General features: G+C 48.0%; 1 long non-coding RNA gene across 1 annotated transcript; it reads left to right on the top strand.

Moving 5' to 3' along the window:
- The first annotated feature begins 5,826 nt into the window (after positions 1-5,826).
- Positions 5,827-12,662, top strand: LOC118696435 (uncharacterized). The gene is made up of 2 exons (XR_004981651.2): positions 5,827-6,090; positions 10,443-12,662. It is a non-coding gene; the product is annotated as an uncharacterized LOC118696435 (long non-coding RNA).
- Positions 12,663-12,893: the final 231 nt, after the last annotated feature.

Genomic DNA, 12,893 nt, shown 5'->3' with positions numbered 1-12,893 from the left:
CAAGACCATCAATTAGCAAAGCCATATTGATATTGTTTCTCCAAAGCATTTTTGCATCCACAGAGAGGGCTGAGAGCTGGATCTGTGGTCAAACTTGGCTGCAGTTTGGAATCTGTACAGTTGCTATGTTGCAAAGGGGGAGCTTTAGAAAGGATTCTGCCTGTAGAAAATGTGTCCACAGTTCCAGAAGGGCTCAGCCAAAAGGGTGATGAAAATCTGTCTGTTGGTGTCATCGTCAGAACTGCTGGAGGTGGGAACATTTGCTAATCTTGCTTATTTTAGGGGCCCTGCTTTCAGAAGCAGTTCAGTTCTGAAAATGCAGCTCTGAAAACTCAGCTCTTCAGAGTCTCATACAATACCTGCCTCAGACTAGACTAAAGAGGGATGAATTTTTCAGACTGTAGGTTCTTGCTTGCCTAATTATGATTTTCAGCTTCTTTCCATTTGGTCTTTGCATTGTGTAAATGTGACACGCAAGGAATAGCTGTGACATTGCCTGGCGTTTTCTGTTCCAGCTGGGGAAGAAGCAGCTAAACCTGCAGGGTTTCAGAGCTTGCAGAGCTGGTGTGGAAGGAGAATTTAGTTTCACATTTGGGAATCAAACTCAGTTCCCTGAGTAATCTAAATTGTCACAATTTCTCTTCCTCCAGCGCCCCCAGGCCTGGGGACAGTGCCACTCTTAAGGGGTAACTTTGGCACCCTGAGGCAGTGCAGGCTTGAGCAGGATTGTTGTATTCATCCCAAACATGAATTCAAGGCAAACAGCCTTCATCAGCTCCATTGGTTACATCTCTATTGGAACCTTTCAGTGGCTTAAAATCTCCACTATGGGTTTTGACTTCCCTGTTCAGTTGCCTCAACAGACACATTAGGTGCCTGAAGCTGCAGAAAATGGCTTTTGGATGAGCTCAGGACTGGCCAAAGCCTCAACTGCTTTGGCTTGCAGGATTTGTGGCAGCTGCAGCTCCAAATCCAGCCTGGGATGGGTCAGTGAGATGGACAGAGAAGGCATCTCTCACTTCAGGGAGTTCTCTGCAACCATCCATCTTCTGGAAGAGAGAGGAGAAGCTGCCCTGGGTGAGAGCAGAGCTCCAGAGCAGGGTGAGATGTGGGTCACAGACTGCTGGGCATGTACTGAAGAGGTCAGCAATGTTGTCAAAACCGTGGCTTGGGGTTTTTCTGGAGCCCCAGAGCTTGTTCTGTGATGTGGCAGCTCCATCTTCATCCGTGGTGGGAGCAGGAAAGAGCTTGGATGGACTCAGTCCTTTGTGCTTCTGGAGTGCCAACAGTATGAATAATGTATAGGAGTTCAATTCTTCTCTCCCTAGCCAGGGGCAAGGTGTCCCAGCTGATAAGAACTGGGAGCCCAATCTTGTTAAAGCCAGTGTTAGACTTAGACCTTCATGAGATCCACTGCCTCGAGCAATTCTATTGTTCAAAGCACATTTGGTTAATTAGTACATTAACTAATAACCTTCTCAGCATCCCAGGTAGGGAATATCTGTCTCCCAAAGGAGGAAACAGGCAAAGTGACTCACTAAGACAGCATGCAGAAGCTTAGCAATGCAGCTGTTAAGTCCGGGTTTTTCTGTCCCAAGTGATTTTGTGTGACTGCTGCTGCCTTATGCACATAATTTACTCGAGGCAGAAATGGAGGAGTCCTAAAAATTCCCAAGAGAGTGCTCAGGCCCAGTGAGGGAAGGTACCCCTGGACAAACCTGAGAAGAACTGAATCTGTCCAAATACTCAGAGGAGGCAATTTGCTTCACCCAAATGCACCAACTAAGGAATAAAACCAAAACCACTTCACCTCATTTTCAAGGAAATTTTTCTCACCTACCTTGGCTTTTCACTCACATCTTCATCTACTCTAAATTTCATGAGCAAATGGCCAGTGTGGGGAGGAGAGAGCACACAGGAATGGCAGTGGGGCTGTGTTTGTACAGGCTCGCTGGGATGGGATCAGACCAGAGGGATAATTCCTGAAGAGATTCAGACAAACAGCCAGAGGGGAAACTTTGATGCTGAGGAAGCCCTTCACCTCCAACACATGATGATGAGCAGCTGATTTACACAGCTTTGCAGCGTGGTTGGGAAAAACCCTGAGCTGAAGCACAAGGGTACAGTTCTTTGGCTTGCCAGACCCTTGACAACGCCACAGACCCTTTCTCATGAGCCCTGATCCCAAACAGAAAGGAGAAGCTTGTTCTCTCCACCCAGCTCTGACCTGAAGGCTCTCTGTGCTTTTTGCCTGCTCTCAAATAAATCAATTCTCAGCAGCAAGGATGTGTGTGCAGAGGAATGAGAACCAACTCCTGCGTGCAGGGATCCATCCCTGAGGAGGGGAATCTCACAGGGTTTAATTATGGGGCCACGTGTGCCTTATCAGTCTGCTGGCTTCCAGCAGCCCAGGCAGCCACAGCCCTGCTCAACACTGGAATGTCAAGGGAGTGCCTGGAATGAGGGACTGGTGAGGTCACAGAGGCAGAAGGCACCAAAGCAAGTGGCCTGTCCTGTAGGAGGGACTCCTTTCATGACCAGAGCTTAATCCACCACCAGTTTGCTGAGCCCACAGCAGCCCAGATTGGAGGCTACAAAAATATCCCTGTTCAGCAACTCCTCCCTTGTCCTTTGTGAAGCTCCAGCATTTTAATCATGTTCACACCTCCCTCTCCTGACACAAACCATCTCAGCTCCCTCCCAGGTCCACAAAACCTGTGCATTCCTGGTCTCATTCTCTTGCTGATGCATCAGACACTTTCCCCTCCATCAGCCTCCCAAAAAATCCCCATTTCTTATTCTCTGTATTTCCATCTTTCCCCCCCTAATTTGACTAAGATTTGTTGAATAACCAGCTAGTGCTGAGGGGCTACATGCAGCTCTGGGTGTGCTGTTGATAGACTGAGCAGCCCCAGCCCCTTGCATGTCCCCAGTTCCATATTTCTCCACCTCAGGACCACCAGGAAGGTGCTGCTGATGTAGGGGAGCTGTTATTGGGAAAGGCAGAACACTCCAAATGTATCTTGTAAATGTGTCTCATCCTGCTCTGTTCCTTTCCACTTGGAATAAGGGTAAAAACAGAGCTCCTCAGGTTGTTGGAGGTTTCTAGAAGAGAATATTGGGTGCCAGAGCAGCTGAAGTTGGTTTTCACTCTTAGCTTCAGCCTGAAATGCTGCACATGGCCATTCTTGATCTGTTCTCTGCACATCTAGAGCCCTTTGATCATCATTCTCCAACCTGTCTTGCTGGTTTTCTGGAAGAGTATTCCACAAGAAATACACTATTCTCTCCATGCACAGGCTTTCAAGCAAGCCTTGTCTTCTCAAAGCCTAGTAAAATAAACCAGACTTGGATCTCTCAAATTCCTTCAAAATTCCCAGACTTTGAGGTTAATACAAAGGGCACAAACCCACCTGTGGGGTCACATGGCTCCACATCAAACCCATAGCAGAAATCAGGATATCCTGAGCAGGCTCTCAGTGGAGTTTGTTACAGTTTGTTACAGGTGATACTTATTTTAGGGACATTTTAATAAGCCTAATCAATCACAACAAATGACTAATAAATCCATAACAATTTTCACCTGGAGATCTTAGGTTACTCTGCCAGAAATTGCAGTGAAGAATAGTGGTTATTAAAAAAGATCTAAAGATTTAACTTTTTTCACAGGATAATTCAAGATGTTGTCATTATGCTTCTGCTCTGAATTACTCTGCAGAGAAATTACCCTCCCCACTGGCTTGAGAAATCTGAGCAGGTCCAGCCTCCTGTGCTTAAATTTATCCCATGTAAATATGGCACAAAGTGCCTCATCCTATTGACAACCTTCTTACAGGATTTTCCTACAGATCCTTTAACAGCTTCACAGCTGTGCTGGGTTTGGCATTTCCAGTTCCCTGCATCCTTAAGGGATAGGACTTCTAATGGGGAGATCCTACCAGTCCTAAATCTTGGAATATTTCTGATTTTCACAGCTTGTCCCATCTACACAAGCAGACAGCCCAGGGGCTGTTTGATTTGTGTCTTCCTAAAGGTCTTCCCATGCTGGGTATTCCCAGACAGGTTTGTGAGGTGTTTGCCTTGCTCTAAAAACCTGTCATTGGTTTTGGTGAGGATTTGGAGGAACATAACGCCCATGGTGGAGGGTGGATTCATCTGGGCGTCTCTTTGGATGTAACTGGGACTTCAGCCCTGTGCTTTTGGGAAAGAGGGTCCAGTGAGAGGCGTCTCCGGGTCCTCAAGCCATGGGATGGGCAGCTGTGGTGCTGCTCCGTGGAAGGGCAGCAAGACAAATGTTGTGGAGGCTTTTTGTGGGCACAAGGTGCTGCTGGAGAGAGCCTCTGTTTCCGAGGCAGGCTCGTCCTGGCGGGAGCGAGAGCGAGCAGGGAAAGCCGGGACAGCTGCTGGGATTGCTGCTCCTGCGGGTGCCGTTGGGATCCAGGCTGTGGAGGCCGCGCTGTCCCCAAGGCGGGTTCCTCTCCCCCTCTCTGCGGGTGTTATTTACACCATTTCCTGCCCAGGGAAGTTCAGGAGTTTGACGTTGCTGCGTTGGTTTCCGCTCTCCTGCCCGGCTCCCTTCGGGAGCTCCGGCAGCAGCTGGGCTGGACCCCGCGGGCAGGATGGAGGTGCCAGCCTGGCCCAGGGAGGGAAATGTCACCCGTGTCAGGCCCGACAACTCGGGCTCAACCATCTTGGGAGGGCTGGAAATCCAACCCTGCGTCCATCCCTCCGGCTCAGTCCTGCTGTGGAGGAGGAAGGAGGACGCGCCCGGGCATGGCTGCAGAGCTTTTGGGTTCCTGCCGAATCGACGCCCTCCCCTCTCCCCCCTCATCCTTCCCGCCTGGCCTGCGTCTCCCCTCCCTTCCCTTCTCCCTCCCATCCCGCAGCAAACAAAATGGCTGCTCCATGGCCATTTTGTTTCCTGTCTGGAAGGGGGAAGCCGGGACGCTGGGACTTGGCTCTTTTTTGGAGGCTGCGGCCATGTCCGAGCCCAACTCTCCCGTCTCTACGTGGCACCGGCTGTAGCAAGAGAGAGAAAGGGAAAGAAAAAAAAAAAAAAGAAAAAAAAAAGGACATTTTGGAATGAGACCAAAGGCAGAGGCAGAGAGTGGGTAGTTTTGGCGTATGTTGAGCTCTGAAAATGCCTGGAATTGCCAAACTGAGCTTTTGTATGAGCAGCGTAAGGGCTACTCGGTGCACGCAGAGCCGCGGGGCTGCACGGAATAGCCGGACGGAAAGGTTTGTTCGCTATATTCAATAAAACAGCCCTCCTTTCTTCTGGATTTATAAAGTACCAGAGAGCACTGTTGTCTTAATTTGTTTTTGGACAGGGCGGATGGTTTTACACATCGGCTTGGTATGACCAGAGCCGGTCACTGCCGGACGGTAGCGTTTTAACCTGTTGTGTGTCCTCTTGTTTTTGGTGCTCACGGGATCTGACCTTTCCACCGAGCTGGCACTGCCTGGATTTAGCTGATGTAATCCGGAGGATATTTTTTTAGGGATTTTTTTTTGTTTATTGCCTTCTTGCCTTGAAAGTTTTCATCTCCGGAATAAAAACATCTTAATTTAAATATTTAAAGCAATAGCTGTTCTTGGCTTTTTAAGCCCTTGCTTTTCTCCCAAGGCTGGAGCTGTACTGTGCTCACAAGCTGTTTACTGCACTCTGTGTGTATCCTGCACGCGTTAAGGTGTGATACACAACAGAAACACCATCAACAGGAACACGCCTTCAAAGTTTAGAGCAACTTGGTGGCGTTACCGTAAAATTTTGCGCAGAAGCAGGGCAAAAACACCAGAACATGCGCCAAATAAAAAGTGATTTTTTTTTTTTTTAAGCGATTCTGCATTTCCTTCAGTAGCCTGGATGTCTTGGCGTTAGTAGCCACGTCACTTTGTTTGTGGACACTCTGAGGAGCAGATCCCTGCCCTGTGGCACGGGGGGGATCAGGCTCTGATAAGGTGCCGGAATGATCGTCCTGCTGTTCCTTGAGTGGCTTTCCAGACATGTGGAGAGAAGCAGACACTTGCAGAGCGGAGCTGGGAAGGAGAGCAGAAAGAGGTGAAAAATGGCTTTCCTTGCACAGAAAGGTATTTGATTTGCCTCCATATCCCCTTGGCTTGTTTGCAAACAGACAATAGAGAGAATGGCAGGGCCACGGTGGTCCCGGAGCTGGGGCTGCACGGGCGGGCGCTGGGCGGGTGCTTCACCGTGCAAATTTAATGTTTTGGTCCAAATCTACATTAGAGGTGGACATTACCTGCACACCTTTCATGAGCAGCTTATGAACTCATCATTGAGAAGGTTAGCAGTATTAATAGAACAGTTTTATAGAGTGTTACAGAAAAAAAAAAGGTTTTTCTTTCAATTTTTGAGTTAGCCTATAGAATTGAGTGCAGAACAGGTAAAAATAAGCCTGAAGGATATTTTTTTTCCTCTTATTTTTAGTATTTAATGAAATTACGCTGTGAAATATCAGTAGCGGCTATCTTTTATGACAAAAATTCTGGGACTTTTTTTTTGCTTCAGGAGAGGGTGAGGTATATACAAATTTAGAAGGAAAATACTTAGAAAATATTTAGAAAAATTTAGGAAATTATTTAGAAAAAGTATTACCTTTATGGCCACCTTTAATAATGCATTTAGGAAGGGTTAATAAAGGATAAGTCATACAACAAGTTACAGATGCCTGCATTATAGATAACAATATCAGATTCATTAATAATGATCCAGATGTTTAGAAACATCTGACAGGACTCAAGACAACCCCTTAGTGATGAGCAATTGTTTATAAAGATGCCTGCTAATTGCTTAATAATAAATGCGATGACAAAATTGATGTGAAATATTCCCTATGTCATTAAAAGTGTGTGGAGTAAAAGCATTGCTGAGAGACACGGGCTGTTGCAGCATTGAACTGTAAATATTTTTACTTCCATTTCTCTTTCCCTATTCATGGTGTCTTTGATTAATTGTTTCAAAGTGTGATATTTAATATTGACTTTAGGATGGGGTGTTTGCGAAGGTGGTTGGCCTTGCTTTGCTGAGAGGTTTGCCTGGCCTGGGAGAAGTTATAAACAACTTGTCTTCATGGCTAGTTTGGCAGATGTCATTTTTTACTGCTTTCCCGTGGCACAGGGTGTGTCCAAGATGGGTTTTTGGTTTGTTTTCTGCTTTTTGTGTGAGCGGGTTCCTCGCTGCCGGCCGGATCAGGAGCTCCAATTGGCGCTGTGGGTCCCCACAATATTGGGGAGTTACTGAAAACCTTCCACCCTTCTTTTCGCTTCTTTTTGGTTTGATTTTTATTCTATTTTATTTTATTTTGGTCTGTTTGGGTTTTTGTTTTTCCAGCCAGGTTGGGAGGACACGAAGCCAAGAGAACAAAATGGCCACACTCGGCCATTTTGTGCCAACGCCGCCGTTCCGGGGAGCCCGGGCTGGTTCTGCCCCAGCTCCAGGAGGCTGAAAATCCTCTTGGAGACTCAGGGTCCTGATTTCCCACTGAGAAGCCCTCCCTGTCCCTGGCACGTTTCGGCACCGACACAAAGGCTGAAAGTGGTGTCAGCTTTTAAAGCAGAGACTTTGTTGTTTTCTGGTTTCCTCCTCCCCCCTCCTCCATTTCATTCAGTGCTCCTTAATGAACCAGATCAGCTCCTCAAGGCTTCGGAGCCTTTCCAGCTCCTCTCCGAGGTGGGCTGCTTTTAAATGCAGACATTTGGCCATGCTCAGCAATCTCTGGTGCAAAGATGTTTCAAAGTTTGGGGGACGGCGTCTTGGGTTTTCTGCTGGGGTCATCGCAAGCCACCCTGAGCCCTGATAAATGAGGAGCAGTTTAGGTCACTTGGATCCCAAAAACAAGTCTGAAAGCTGGACTGGAAATGCCATTTTTATTGCAGCCTGGAGGATCTTGCTGTGAAAAAATACCCTTTACCTCCCAGTTTTCCTCACCCCTCCAAGCACCCAGAGACAGTGGGACCATGTAGCGACACACTCTGTGCTCAGGGACCTTCATGCAGTGGCTTGCAGAAACTGATGAAGTGTTTTCACAGAAATCAGATTTTATCAATTTTGAGGGATTTCTATGAATCTGGAAAGTGGAAATTACAGGGCCACTGCCTTAAGGCGTGCACAGAAAGTGATGTTTTTTGAAGAGGTTCTTGGCAGTCAAGGATCCAAAGAATCTTGGGTTTAATCTGAGAAGGCAGTGAGAAGCTTTGGGTGTGGGTCTCTGACCCCTACAGACCCTGTTGGCTGTTTAATCCAGAATTTTGCATAGCTGCATCACATCCAGGCAAATTTGGGCACATCTCCTTCCTTCCTTGTCTTTTGTCTTGATGGTTTAGACCTCGGGCCATGAGGAGAGGGAATTCCTGTCATTGCAATTTGTGTAGGACAAACAAGTGTGACAGTGATACTAAGGGTAGGATGCTCTTAGTCATCCTTACTGGGCATAAAAAAATCCCCCTGTTCGATCCATAAATCCTCCTGTTTGACTCCTTTCTTCACAGATCCTGCTAAAATCAGGATTCCAGACTCAGCAGCTGGGTATTCCCAAAACCTATACTCATTAAGACAATTATTATAATTAAGTCTTCTGTTTTCAGGTTTACTTATAGAAGTCAGAAGGGATTTTTTTTTTTCTCTCTCCGTGTATAATTACATCTATGTGAGCTCAGAGTTATTTAATGTAATTTTCCACCAACAGTTTGAGATATGCCCAAATGCCTGTTGTCTGCAATGGCATCAAGAGTGACCTTTGAAATGCCTGCCTGATACATCTGGCTTATGTGGTTAAAGTAATATAAACCACCAGATTGGGAATCAGGAAAAATTATTCCTCCAGGCGAGTTACTAAAAGTCTCCTTGGAGAAGACAAGCATCCTCTGCCTCTATGCATCACCCAGGACTCATCTAGACTACCCACCCTCCCAGTCCCTGACCAGTGCAGCATCTGCTGGTTTTCTTGCCACCCTTCTGCTTGGTGCATGTGGCAGCAGCTTAATTTTTGGGAAGCTGAAACATTTTGGTTTAAACTAACCCTTCTGTCCCCAAGGAGCTGAGCAGTGACGGACCTGATGGACCCCAAAGCCTGGCTCCAAGTCACCTCACCTCAGCTCTGGCTGGTTGAGGAGGGATGTGCAACCCCTGTGCATCACTTTCTATGCTGATAAAACCAGGAGAAACAGCATTTCCCATCAGGAGGCTGTTTGGGATGCACTTGGCACCAGGGATGGGCTGGGCACTCCAGTGCTGTAGGGTCCAGTTCTGCCACATTGGGTTTTGATGTTGTTCATGCCCTGTTACACCAGCACAGGCCTGGGCCAGCACAGTGGGTCATTCCCTGTCAAGGACCAGTTTGGCAAAGGAAATTAAGAGAATTACCTGGACTGTGCTGAATGCCAGTGAGGAGAGCCCATGGACAGCTCTGGAAGAGGGCACTTCCCAACCCTGCTGCAGAGATACCCTTGCACCTGCGGCCATCCTAAACTCTCCCAAGGATTCCAGCTACAGTAGCTGACCAAAACTTTGGGATTATTTTGCCTGTTGCCTGGTAGCTGTGGAAGCACAAAGCATTAGGCAGCTTTTATCCCTTTGGAAACTCCCTGAGCCCCCTCCTCTCCCACCACAGCACTCAGCAGATGCTTGTGGAGGCTGGGGACATCTCCTGCTGAGCTCCCATGGGAAGTGATCCTTTGGGGCTGTGCTGGGCTGCACATGCAGCCTGCTTGGCGTGGCTCCCTCGTCGTTAGGGCCTCTTTCATCTCCAAGGGGAATTCTTTCTTCTCCTTGCAAAAGAGCCTCACACGTTCCTTTCAAACTCCCAGATTAATACCTCGCCTCTGTATTTGGGTGTACAGAGAGTGAAGAAGCCTCAGAAGGTGAGCCAAGGGCTTGGGGGGAAGCCAGTCTGTCTCAGATCCATGCTAATACTGCTTGGCTGGGCTGCAGCATTAGAGGGACAGCACGGCTGCATGTTGCACTCATTTGTTTAGGAAATAAGATCTGCCTTGATGTACTCGATACCATTACATTTGCAGCCTAAAAGCTTCCTTGTACTTAGTTATTTCTAATCTGCTCAATTCCCTGGAGTGCACAGCAGCTAAATTGATGGATTCTCTTATCTGGTCTGGCAGGTTTGTTCTAGATATGCTGTGTGTTCAGGAGGTGAGGTCAGCCTGGCTGGGTGTGCTTGGCGCTGCTGCAGCTTCCCGAGAGCTCTGCTATCTCCGTGTGTAGCCCCAGGTTCCAAGGGCAGGGCTGCTGCTTTTGGGCACCCTTGGGTGCATGAAGTCTGCAGCTGGTGTGATTGCCAAGCACAAGGTACAGTCCAAGTGGGCTGAAGGAGGTCTGAAGAAGGAGAAAGAGCTCCAGGACAAGGCTGGATATGAGTCCTCTCCCCTGCCATCAAGAATTCTGATTTTTCACTCATTCCTTCTTGCAGGACCTACAGAGCAGCCAATGCCTGGATAAGGCTGATCCTAGTGCCTGGATAAAGATCATCTCAGTGTCTGGATAAGGATCATCTCAGTGCATGGATAAAAATCATCTCAGTGTCTGGATAAGAATCATCTCAGTGCCTGGATAAAAATCATCTCAGTGCCTGGATAAGAATCATCTCAGTGCCTGGATAAGAATCATCTCAGTGCCTGGATAAAAATCATCTCACTGACTGGAAAAGAATCATCTCAGTGCCTGGATAAGAATCATCTCAGTGCCTTAGGCTGCCACGGTCCCAAGCTGTCCTTGAGGCTGAGGTAGTAGATTGAATAGTTGTGGAGTCTGGTCCTCCCTCTGAGCTAACTATACAATCTACTGTCTTTCCTAAGGAGACAGTCAGGTCTTCAGCTCTGCTCGTCCACTTCTACACCAGGTGTGGGGCAGGTGGTGCCAGAAAAGCAAATCCCTGCCCGTGACCCGTCTGTTCTGCTCTGTGGAGGTGAGGTAGTAGGTTGTATAGTTTGGTGGGAGGGATTTGATCCCATTTCAGGTGATAACTATACAGTCTATTGCCTTCCTTAAAGAGCAGCAAAACCACGGAGGAGCTCCTGAGGCATCGCTTCTTTTGTGGAGGATCCAAAAAAGCAGCATGGCATTGTTAAACAACTCAGTGGGTGTTTCTCTTACAGCATCCAGAATTGCATTCTTCCAGGAATTGCTTCATGCCTCAGGCACTGGTGCATGGAGCCGCCTGCTTCCAGGGAACCCACCTCTCTTTAGGATTCCAGAGAACCAGGGAAATGAGTTTGCACAGCAGCAACTCAGTGTTCAATTCTGTTGTTTTTGTTTTTTGGTTTTTTTTTTTTTTCCAGGAGATGGATTCAAGTTGTAAAATGTTTAAATGTGTTGATCTGTTCTGGTCTGTCCTCAGGTCTGGAGGGGAGAAGACACTTTTGTATAAATGGGACGGATCTGAGCTCATGATTTAATTTTTTTGTGCTCAGTTCTGAAGTTTGAGTTCAGAACCAGAGCCAGGGGCAAGCTCAGCCTGTGGACTCAGAGCCCTGGGAGCTGATCAGATTTGGCTGCTTGGCCCCTGCTCAGAAAGTGCATTTTGTTTTGGACGAGTTCCCAGCCTGTCCCATGGAACAGAGTTAGAGGGTGGTTCTTTCTGATCTGATAATCCCTTATCAACTGAACTCCCTCACATGCAAACCCTGTCAGGGAATTTTGGGGCTCTTGGGTATTTACATAGGGTGAACCAATGATTCCAACTAAAATCTTGTCCTAAAGTGGAGACAGGTAAGGAAGAGACTTGAGGCAAAAGGAGCAGGTTCTAATCCTTCTGGGTTCTCCCCTGACAACAGACATGAGAGAAGGCATCACGCCTCAGAGCTCTGGCCCTGGCAAGGGACAGGGAACTGTTAATTTTTGTGTTTCTTAGGAGCAGATGGGACGATCCCTCTGCCGTTTTCCAGAGTGAGTAGGATCAAGACCAGGAGTGGAGCTGTAACACGATCAGGGCTGCACCAGGAAGGACATTTCAGGCCATTATCACGACCATCTCACTGCCAGGGAGACTGTGAGACCCGAGCCACCGGGGAGCGAGGGCAAGCAGAGGACACCTTCTCAGATGAAGTGGGAGGGAGAGAGCAGAGAGAAATTGGAGCCCTCCAATTTCACCCTGAGCAGAGGCACAGGGAGAGCCAGAGCTGGCTGCTGGGAGTCCCCAGAATGAAGCAGAATTTCAGGCCCCTCTGCTGGGACAGGGCGGAGCTGCAGCGGGGCTGGGACGCAGCTGCTGGGTGGGGATGCTGCAGCTCCGAGCAGAGAAGGAATGCAGCCCTCTCTCCATAAATCTGGCTTTTCAGCAGTCCTGGCGACTTGCTGTGCAAAAAACTACAGCTTGGTCCTCTGAGCTGCATTATTATCCTCCAGCTGCTTGCTCAGGGGCAGGGCTCCTGCCCACAGATTGCCTGGAAGGTACCAAAATAGCAGCACAAGGATGGGAACAGGGCAGCATATCCACTTCATCTGGAGAGGTGTCCCCTGGAAAAGAGCTAATCCCACGTGTCCCAGATGGAATCTCTTCAGTCCCCCTCCATGGCACTGATATTAACTCAGAGAATCTCAAACAGTGGAACTGTGTGAGCTGGAAGCCATGAATAAAATATTACTGGAGATATTCCCTCGTGAAAATAAACTTGGTTTGACTTTTTAAAAACTGAGTCTTTTTATTGCCCTGAAGTGAGCTTGGCTGGTGAACTGGGACCTCTTGAGGGGCGATCACTGTTCCTGACTGACCAAAATCCTGGGTGTGAAAGGGAAGCCACGAGATGAGGATGTGGGGCAGACTGAGTTGGCCAAGCAGCTGAGACCATGTGTGCTGGCTGTCAGCAGGTGCTTTCCTGACACAAATTTTCAGCACAACTCTTACACAAAGCCTGACCTGCTT

The sequence above is a fragment of the Molothrus ater genome, chromosome 25 (assembly GCF_012460135.2).
Source record: "Molothrus ater isolate BHLD 08-10-18 breed brown headed cowbird chromosome 25, BPBGC_Mater_1.1, whole genome shotgun sequence".
NCBI lineage: Eukaryota > Metazoa > Chordata > Aves > Passeriformes > Icteridae > Molothrus > Molothrus ater.
This window is presented reverse-complemented; position numbering and strand designations above follow the sequence as displayed.